The 9,356-nt window shown below is 54.8% G+C and overlaps 1 long non-coding RNA gene across 1 annotated transcript; it reads left to right on the forward strand.

Moving 5' to 3' along the window:
• Window positions 1–1,506: 1,506 nt before the first annotated feature.
• Window positions 1,507–9,046, forward strand: LOC123381221. Its single transcript, XR_006587979.1, has 3 exons — window positions 1,507–1,844; window positions 4,936–5,066; window positions 5,590–9,046. It is a non-coding gene; the product is annotated as an uncharacterized LOC123381221 (long non-coding RNA).
• Window positions 9,047–9,356: the final 310 nt, after the last annotated feature.

The raw sequence follows: 9,356 nt of genomic DNA on the forward strand, positions 1-9,356 counted from the left end.
CTGGCCGCCCTCCCATATGGGAGAAGGGGCGGGTGCCCTCCTCGAGGGGCAGGTCGGGGGCCGGGGGGCTGTGCTGGGTGGCGGCCCCTGCCTGTAACGCAGCCCCCGCACCCACGCCCGCGGAGACCCCGGGGGCCCCGAGCCAGGCCCCACGCCCTGAATCCTTCTACTGTTCTCCATTCGCTGCCGGTCATTCGTTTACTCCCCGAGGTCTGTGCTGGCTCGGGCCAGGCCACCCAGCCCGTCCTTGGGGCCCTTCCTGCGTGGGCTCCAGTCACCCAGGTGTATGAGCTGGAGATCACCCCTGCGAGCCCTCAGTGGGATCTCCCTCCTTCCCGCCTCCTGGGACGGGCGTCAGGATGTCGGAGAGAGTGCCGGAAAAGGCTCGCTTCGTGCCCGGCGTGGGATTGGACACATGGTCCGTACTAACGGTAGCAGCAGCTGGCGGCTTCGTGGCCGGATGGCGTTTGAGGGGCATTTATGGAACAGGAAGACTTTGGCAGATTTTCCACCAGAAGCTTGAGGTCCTCTCGGAGACAGTCCCCTCATCTCCCCGCACAGAGGGCGTCCCGTGAAACCCGGGCCTGCAGGGTGGTCATCAGAATGTGCTCTGGGGGGCGGGCGACCTGGGACACACCCTGGGGCGACTTCAACGCCCGCTCCCTGACGGGTGTGAGGTTCGGAGAACGACCTCTGCCAGGCGACGGGAGGACTGGGGGCGGGGCCTGGAGGAAGGACAGGAGGGAGAGAGCCAGAACGTTCTGGAAGCAGGCGGACCGTCCCAGCCCGGGCTGGAGAAGCATCAGGCGATGAAGGAGAACGGGGAGCTGGCCGAAAGGGCTCATTTCCGATGAAACGCAGGAGGCTGAACCTTTTCAAAGGGTTTCTGTGTCTGAGTTTCAAAACCGTCAGGCGAGGCGCGAAGGGTGTTGCATCTGCTCTGGTTCAAGTTTGGGAGGGAAGCGTCAGCCTTCTTTCTTTCCCTGGATGCATTTCCTTCTGGCCTTTCGCGTGGTTGCTGGATGTTTCAGCACAGAGTCATGTGCTACGTGCATGACATCTGCTGTGATGCAGGAAACCCTCCCAGACAGAAACTTCGGACCCACACTGCGACGTCAGTTTATGGGAAAAGGGGCGAAAACACTCTCAGAATTTAGGGGGAGCACTTAACTACCTACAATCGTACTCAATAGTAACACTTAAAAAAATTATACTTAGTTGCTATGTTGGCCTCACCGTATGCAAAAATATCTGTGATCTACCCACTTGGTGGCATACGTAAATATTTTCCTTATTAATATTATAAAATGTTTTCACCTTTATTTTTTGAGAGACAGAACGAGACAGAGCACGAGTGGGGGAGGGGCAGAGAGGGAGACACAGAATCCGAAGCGGGCTCCGGGCTCCAAGCTGTCCGTGCAGAGCCCGACGCGGGGCTCGAACCCACGAACCGCGAGATTGTGACCCGAGCCGAAGTCGGACGCTTCACCGACTGAGCCACCCAGGCGCCCCTCCTTATTAATATTATAAATAAATACAGTAGTCTTTATGCAATAATGTTTACGTGCATCTGCTTTGTGCACAATAGCAACATGCATCCAGCTCTGAGAAAACAGGGGTGTGCACAAATAGCTCAGGCGTGTGGCCAGACGGACCTGCTGTGGCTCCTGCTAGCTGTGTGACCCTGAAACGGTGACAGAACGTCTCTGGGCCTCAGCTTCCTACCTCTGACAGGACATCACGGGAAGGCAAACAGGGACGGGGTAGTCCCTGGCACCTGCAGCCTCTGTAAAGCCCGCTGCATTTGAATGCAGAGAGCAAGCCAGTCCAGGAAGAGGAAAGAGGTGAGAGAAAGTTGACGATAACCGTGGCAAATGTTGTCAGCGCTTCCTTCATGTCTCGCTCATCCTGAGTATTTATTGTTCATACACTGTCTTATTATGTTGATAACCCTATGTGGTATTCCTTGTGATTTTTTTTTAAGTTTATTTATTTATTTGAGAGCAACAGGGACAGTGAGAGTGGGGGAGGGGCAGAGAGAGAGAGAGAGAGAGAGAGAAACCTGAGCTGGCTCCGTGCTGTCGGCATGGACCCCGACGCGGGGCTTGAACCCATGAACCGTGAGATCGTGGCCTGAGCCAGAATCGAGTCAGACGCCCAAGCGACTGAGCCACCCAGGCGCCCGAGAGTTCGTTTTTATTAAGCTTTTGTGCATCCAACAGAAACACGTTCCGTGTTCGAGTTCACCTCCGCTGGCTTGGTCGGCCTGGTCCCCCACAGAGCGCTAACTGATACGGCGTCCGTCCTGATGGAGAGACAATGTGATGTTTCCTTTCACTGTCCCCATCGTATCGGGGCTGTTGAGACAGAGGAAATCTAACTGGGAAACAGATCCAGTCTGCGATCCTGCTTGCCCTGAGGGTAAACATCCCAGGTTACCCTAAATTTCTGCCCCAAAGTTGGCTTTATCTTCTCCTTTTTAATCACTGGTGGTGGAGGAGACAGTAGAGAGACATGTCGAACGCCGTAGTTACAGAACATAGAGAGAGGTCCGTGTGCTGACCCGCCAGGGGCGGAGGACACGGACCTCTGCGGCTACTCAAAAAAATGTATTTCTTATTTATTTTGAGAGGGAGAGAGAGAGAATCCCCAGTAGGCTTCATGCTGTCATCACAGAGCCCAACGCAGGGCTCGAACTTACAAAGTGCGAGATCACGACCTGAGCCGAAAGCAAGAGTCAGACACTTAACGGATTGACTCGCGCTCAGGTGTCCCCCACACGTATTTCTTTAAAAAAGTAGGCTCCACCCCCAACATGGATCTTGAACTCAAGACCCCGAGGTTGAGAGTCTCCTTCTCTACCGACCGGGACAGCCAGGTGCCTGTCAAAAACGTATCTTAAGAAAAGAGGCGCTGGTAGCTGGACAGACAGAGAGAAATCTGATGGAATAAAACAAAGAAAATGTTAATAGTAGAAAGTAGGTAGTGGGTACGTGGGCATTTGCTGGGCAATTCTTCCAACGTCTGTGGACGTTTAAAATGTTTCTAACGGGGTGCTGTATGGAAGGTTCTATGCAGCCACACAGGTCCTGTCCCTTCGGGGCTGGTTGCAAACGCTTCCCCCTACACGGTTCGTTGGACCAGCAGGCTTTGCGAACTCAAGTCTCGGGGATCCGCACTGTCGGCTTTTGAGATAAGATCACAGAAGGTCTGTGAAGGGCAGTTGAGGGGAGGAGGGTACTGATGTCTGCAACTTGCCCTAAAATGTATCCAGAAATTAGCTGGCAGGGCGGCGGGAGGGCCCAGGCTCTAGTGCTGGAGGTTGTGGGTGCTGTGGTTTTGCCGATATGTCATTACATCTCGCAAAGAGCAGAGAGAGGTCTGCCAGCCAGCCCCACAGCACGGGGCTCGGCGCTCCCCTGCCCTGGTTGGCGGGGGGACCCTAACGCAGTGGCCCCCTTGCATCTCACACACTCGTTTTCATCAGAACCAGTAGAAACCAGCGAGAGCCGGCACACGCAGGGAACAGAAACCCAAACTTGGGAAGCCCGAGGGGACGGCTCCCGGGAGCTGGCCCTGCCCGGGACCGCGGCGGGGACGCTGCGCCTTGTCTCAGCCGTGCTCGGGGCGTGCAGACCTGCCCCTCACCCTGGCCCAGTGCTCGTGGCGGCAGAGCCCCTCCCATCCCTCCTGTCCTCCCGTCCTCGGGTCAAGCCCGACGGAGCTGGTGACCTCAGGGCCCCTGCCTGTCGCCCGGGGAAGGGAGCCCAAGGGGTCCCAGCTTGGGGACGGTGTCCCTTCTGGGCCCACTCCGCTGTGGGTCGACACGGCTATTGGTGACGCGCTATTGCGGCCACTTAGAGCAAAGGGGAGAGCCCGACAGACATCCCTGTTGGTAGCACTCACTGCATTTATACCGTCTGTAAAATCTGTAAAATAGGATAATTACAGGTTTTCGCGAGGGCCCTTGGCACAGAGACCGGCTCAGAAATGGCAGTCATTATTCATCAGTGAGAAAGGAGAGAACCCGTGTCCCCAGTAGCACAACAGAGGGCTTGGGGACAGTCGCCCCGCGTGCGCAGAGCCTTCTGGGAATCCACGACTGGGTAACAGGCTCCCGTCCGAGCCTGGGGGTTAAAACAGCAGCCCTTGTCTGCTCTGTTCACGGGTCCGCAGCTTGGGTGGCAGGTGCCGGGTGCTGGTTCCGCGGGCTCCGTGCGGTGTTGGTGGGGGAGAGGGGCTCGCTCGCCCTCACGTGGGCAGCAAGCTCGTGTTGGCTCTCGGTTGGCTATCTCCTCCTTCCACGTGCGCCGGAGAGCTTCTTGGGCCTCCTCGGGGCATGGTGGTCTCGGGAGGGATCGGCCGTGACGTGGTCACTGGCTTCTTCCCGAGCGAGTGTTCCAGGACGCCCGAGGAAAAGCCGCAAGGCTTCTCGTCACAGCGTCTCACATCATTGCTTCTACCTTGCGCTGTTGATCGAGCAAATGGTCAGGGCAAAGGCAGCGTCGCTCCCCCTGTCGAAGGGAGGGGTCGCGAAGAATCTGCAATCGGTTCCTACCTGCCACCTGGGGTCGAGGGAAGGATTTGAATAGCAGGGCAGCAGCACTGCTGTGTTTTGGGTCCTTGTTCAAGTCCGTGCATTTCAAAACCCTCCCGCCTTCCGAGCATGCGTGTAAAAAATCACTGCTTGCCCTCAGAAGTTTAGGTAATTGGGGAGACAAAGCAAAGCCACTTGAAGAGATCTTTTGTTGCGAACGCCCTAAGTGCAGATTAATCCAGATCAAAAGTGCGGAGCCCGAGGGCAGAGATTCTCAGCGCCGGAGTGCGTCAGGGTAACCAGAGCGGGTCTGTTACAAACACGGATTCCTTGGTAGATCTGGAGAGGGGTCTAGGTAACTGAATCGAACGAGTTATTTGATTTATCTTTTTGAAAAGGTCATACGCACATCAGGGGCAAAATCCATCAGGACCGAAGAATACACAGGACGATTTCCTCTTTCCCACCTCTGACCCCAGCCGCCGAGCCCCGTCCTCAGCAGGAAATGGACGTTGTTTCCACTTCTCGGGTATGTTCACAGAGATGGTTCAGGCACAGACAAGCGTATGTTTAACAGTTTATCTTCATTTGTTTTGAGAGAGAGAGAGAGCGAGAGAGCAGGGGAGGGGCAGAGAGACAGAGAATCCCAAGTGGGCTCCACACTGTCAGCCCAGAGCCTGACTCGAGGCTCGATCTCACGCACCGTGAGATCATGAGCTGAGCCGAAATCAAGAGTTTGATGCTTAACCGACTGAGCCACCCAGGCGCCCCAGGTGTCTGTTTAAATATACGTGGCTGGGTGCGTGTACAAGACGGAGCCTCTACTGTTTACATGTATGTACAGGTGTGCACAGTTAGTCTATGTGTGTACATGGATCCAGCCTCCTGAACGAAAGTAGATAGATGAGTTTCCTTGCCCTCGTATCTACACATATATAAACGCATATGCATATACCGCACTCCCTCCTCAAATGATAACGTCTATTTCCACAGCCCCTCACCTTGCTTTCCACTTACCCACACGTTTTGGAGAACGTTCCTTATCCTTTTAGTGCCCGAAGCATATTGCGTTGCATGGATGGGCCCTCGTGGATGCTACTATATCCCTGGCCGGTCTTCGGCCACGATAAGTGATGCCACATGGACGTCATGTGCACAAAGGCAAGTCTGTCTGAGACAGGGTCTCCTTTCGGGGTCGAATGGCGTGTGCAGTTTAAAACTGTGATCGTCCCTATAGCTGTCACCAGAGCACATTCACGTCAGTAACGTGCGAGGGAAGGTGAGACCCTCAACTCGCCGCCCAGGAGACTCAGACACACCCATGCCTGAGAGCCAGGACCCCTGAGCCAAGTGCTACTCTCTGGCGTCCGAATTCCCGGAGCGGCCTCCTCCTGAAGGCGGCCCCTGCAGCCACGGAAGGAGGAGGGGTCAAGGAGCAGCACGGTCCAGCTAGCTGTACCCTGTCACATACGATCAACCAAGAGGAACCTCTCTGCCGGCTGCTGCCTTTCCCGGGACCGGGGCTTGGCTGCGGGAGTGACGTGGGTGCCCGGGGATTTGCTGCCGGTCAGGACATCCCTCCCTCCAAGGTGAGCGTCCGGGACTAGACGCCCCGGGAGGGCCTGGCCGGGGCTGGCGACCGAGCCACCTTCGGAGCTGCCCGAGCAACATCGGTGGTTTATAGCAGCTCTACCTGGTGGGGACGGAAAGGAACTAACTTCTCCAGGGTCACAGCTGACGTGTCCTCGGGAAGTGGCCACAACACTTTTATCCTAGTAAGAAGTATGTTTCCTATTTACAGATGAAATGCTACAAGATCTGAAATTGGTCTCAAGGCAACCCGAAGGGACCGATGGCGTGGGCGGGTGTGTGGGCAACACGAGGTCGGCCCTGACCCGATGACCACTGGGTCTGTGCGATGGGTACACGGATTCATCACAGGCTCATCTCCACTTTGGAGTACCTTCCAAACTTCCCGTCATTAGAGGTTTCCATAATGGTTCTGCCTAAAACGCGGAGATGGTTACACAGACCCCGATCCGTTTGCCTGTTTTAAAAACGTGTTGCAGGGGCAGCTGAGGATGTAAAGGGCCTCGTGCACCTGAACTAGAAGCTCTTTGCAGGTGCTGGCCCCCACCCCCAGACGGGAGAACACGCCCCCCCGGTTCATCTCCCAAAGACGAAAACCCATCGCAGACTCTCCTGACGGCATCCGGGGCCCTCGAGTTGGCTAAAAAATATTTCAAGGTCTCTGAGTAATTTAATGCCCCATGAAAGTAAAATAAATTGTGTACAAATAATTCAATAAGCTCGGGGAAGTGGGGAAAAAAAAAAAACATTAAGCATGTCACAGATGGTACCCCTAGGCAGTTTATCAAAGCGAGTTTCATAATTTAACAAAACCATCTTGGCATCAGACACAAAAGTCCTCCTGTTTGATCCCTTAATAACACTGCTTAGCACTTTCTGGGGAACTGGCTTCTAGCAGTGGAGCTGTTTCCAAGCATTAGCTAATCAATCATCAAAAGATATTTTCCACGCAGGCAGGCAGGACTCCATTCACAGCTCACTTGACCCCCACGGAAGGGGCCTCGGAAGCTAAGAGGCTTTCTCAAGGTCACGCGGGGGGCAAAGGTCACAGCGGGGGTTGCAGCTAATGAGTTTCTGGTTTCTCCTGTGCTCCTGAGGACGCCCGGGCCCCCTGGTCCCCTCCAGAGTCACCGCGGGGCCCCGCCCGTCTGGCCGGAATGCCAGCGGCAGCTCCCCTCCCGGCCTTCATCGGGGACACGATCAGGGACACGGCCGCTCATCAAAATAGACCAGTGGAGTCATCGTCACCTCGCCTGCCCCTGGATCTGGAAGTGGGCTGCGGGTACGTTCTCTGCTGTAGGACAGAAAGCCTCGCTCGGGGCTGAATATCACCGGAACTGTACCCCCGTCCGCCTGATTTTTGCTCAGCATCTCACATTTGTTTAGGGAACGAAATAGTTTTAAATTTCAGAAATCATCCGTGCACAGGTTGAAGACGCAAACGCCACAGAAGAGCTTAAAGGTAAAAGAAAAATGCCAAATACAGCACGCGGCTCTTCCCCTCCGGGAGGGTCTTCCCAGGCCCCCTCCCTACACTCGAGGTGGGGATGCGGTACGGAGGTCACTTCTAAGGACAGAGGAGGAAAGGGACCAGCAGGGCCTTGAAGCCAAGGCACCTTCAGGGACCGCCTTGGCCTGGTGATCGCGGTGACCAGGTGGGCGTTGGGGACCCTTGAAGGACACAAAGGGAAGCCGCGGCTGCGGCATGCTCTCCCCCAAGCCCGGTCGGATCTCGAGAAAAGCCATCAGACAGACCCCAACTGCGGGACACTTCCCAGCATCCCTGACCAGCACCGTTCAACACCGTCAGCAGAGGTCCCGGAAAATGGAAAGTGGAGAGGCCCACAGACCGGAGACGCCCAAGGACACAGACGTGACGCCGTGTGCTTGCGGGGACAGATGGGGCGTTGGCGGAAGGCTGGTGGCTTCTGGAGAGAGCCTGGGGCGGAGATCATGGTGACGCTCCATCGTGCTGTGACAAGTGTCCCGTGGTGATGGCGGGTGGCCGATTTGGGGAGGTTGAAATGGGTGAGGGACACAGGGAACATCTTTGAAAACAATGAATGCACTTTGGTTTTTGGAGCCGTTTTCCGTTCGTAGCTTCTCTGCACGGCCTTGTCAGGTTTACCGTAAATCAAAATTTCTCCATAAAAAGGTTAGTCAAAACAAAATTAAGGGTAAAAATCCTCCGCCACCCTCCCTGGAACATTCTAGAATATTCTTCCAGAATTCTGTGGCACATAAACGGGTCTTTTTTTTTTTTTTTAAACCAAGGCTGACCCCTACCATACCTGCTTTTGGCTTCTTGCCTTCTTCATTTACTCTGTATCTGGGAGGTGTTTTTCTAGAGCAACTTGTCTGGTCCTCCTTGTTTTTAACTGTCTGCAGGCCATGTACTTCAGCATGTTCCTGTCCTTTATTTCTCTGGGTCCCGGCAGGTGCACCAGCTGGTTTGGTGATTCTGCCTCTTGTAACAACATTACCAGCGTGCCCAGGAAGAAGTCAATAAACACAAGAAAGAAAAGCCTCAGCTTTACTCATAATCTGAAAACCAAAGTGCAGATGAGATCAGCATATCACTTTTGGTCTGTTGGACAAGCTCTAGGCCCCGGGGGGGCAGGGGGTGGGTACGGGAGGCAAACTTATTTGCGCCAGGGGGTGTGACTGTGGTGAGTCCTAGCGTGCGGCCGGTAGGAACGCAGTTCGCGGCGGGGTGAGCAGTGACTCGGGGACCCTTGAAGAAACAGGCAGTGGCCCCCTCCATGCAGAGGCTCCCCCCACCCCCCAATTAAGACCAACCTTTATTTGGGCTGCTCTTTGATAAAGCAAAGCCTCCTCTGGTGTTCCCCATATTTTTTTTTTTCTGGCTTCTGTGTGTCACACAAGCCTTTTACATTATTAATAAAAGTTTTGAATTGAGTGACTTTGCTCTTGAATATGAAAGGTTCTCTTTGGGGGACTTTGAAACTTGGTAGCTGCGAACTTCCATTAAGGCACTTAGAGATAAAGCACGATGGTCGTCTGCCTTTGAACATCTGGAGTTTCTAAAAATCAAGACCGCCCATGGAAGCCGGAATCATAACGCGCGCTAAAGGAAAGCACCAGATCTGACTCAAAGAGCTCTCCATTTGGATGTGGTGTAATTAAAAGCTTACCCTTGCGGGCCGTTGCTATGGGCGCAGTGTTTGGTTGCGTGCCTGAGAGTCGTGAAGGCCGGTGGGGCTATATC

The sequence above is a fragment of the Felis catus genome, chromosome D3 (genome assembly GCF_018350175.1).
Source record: "Felis catus isolate Fca126 chromosome D3, F.catus_Fca126_mat1.0, whole genome shotgun sequence".
In the NCBI taxonomy this organism is placed as follows: Eukaryota; Metazoa; Chordata; class Mammalia; order Carnivora; family Felidae; genus Felis; species Felis catus.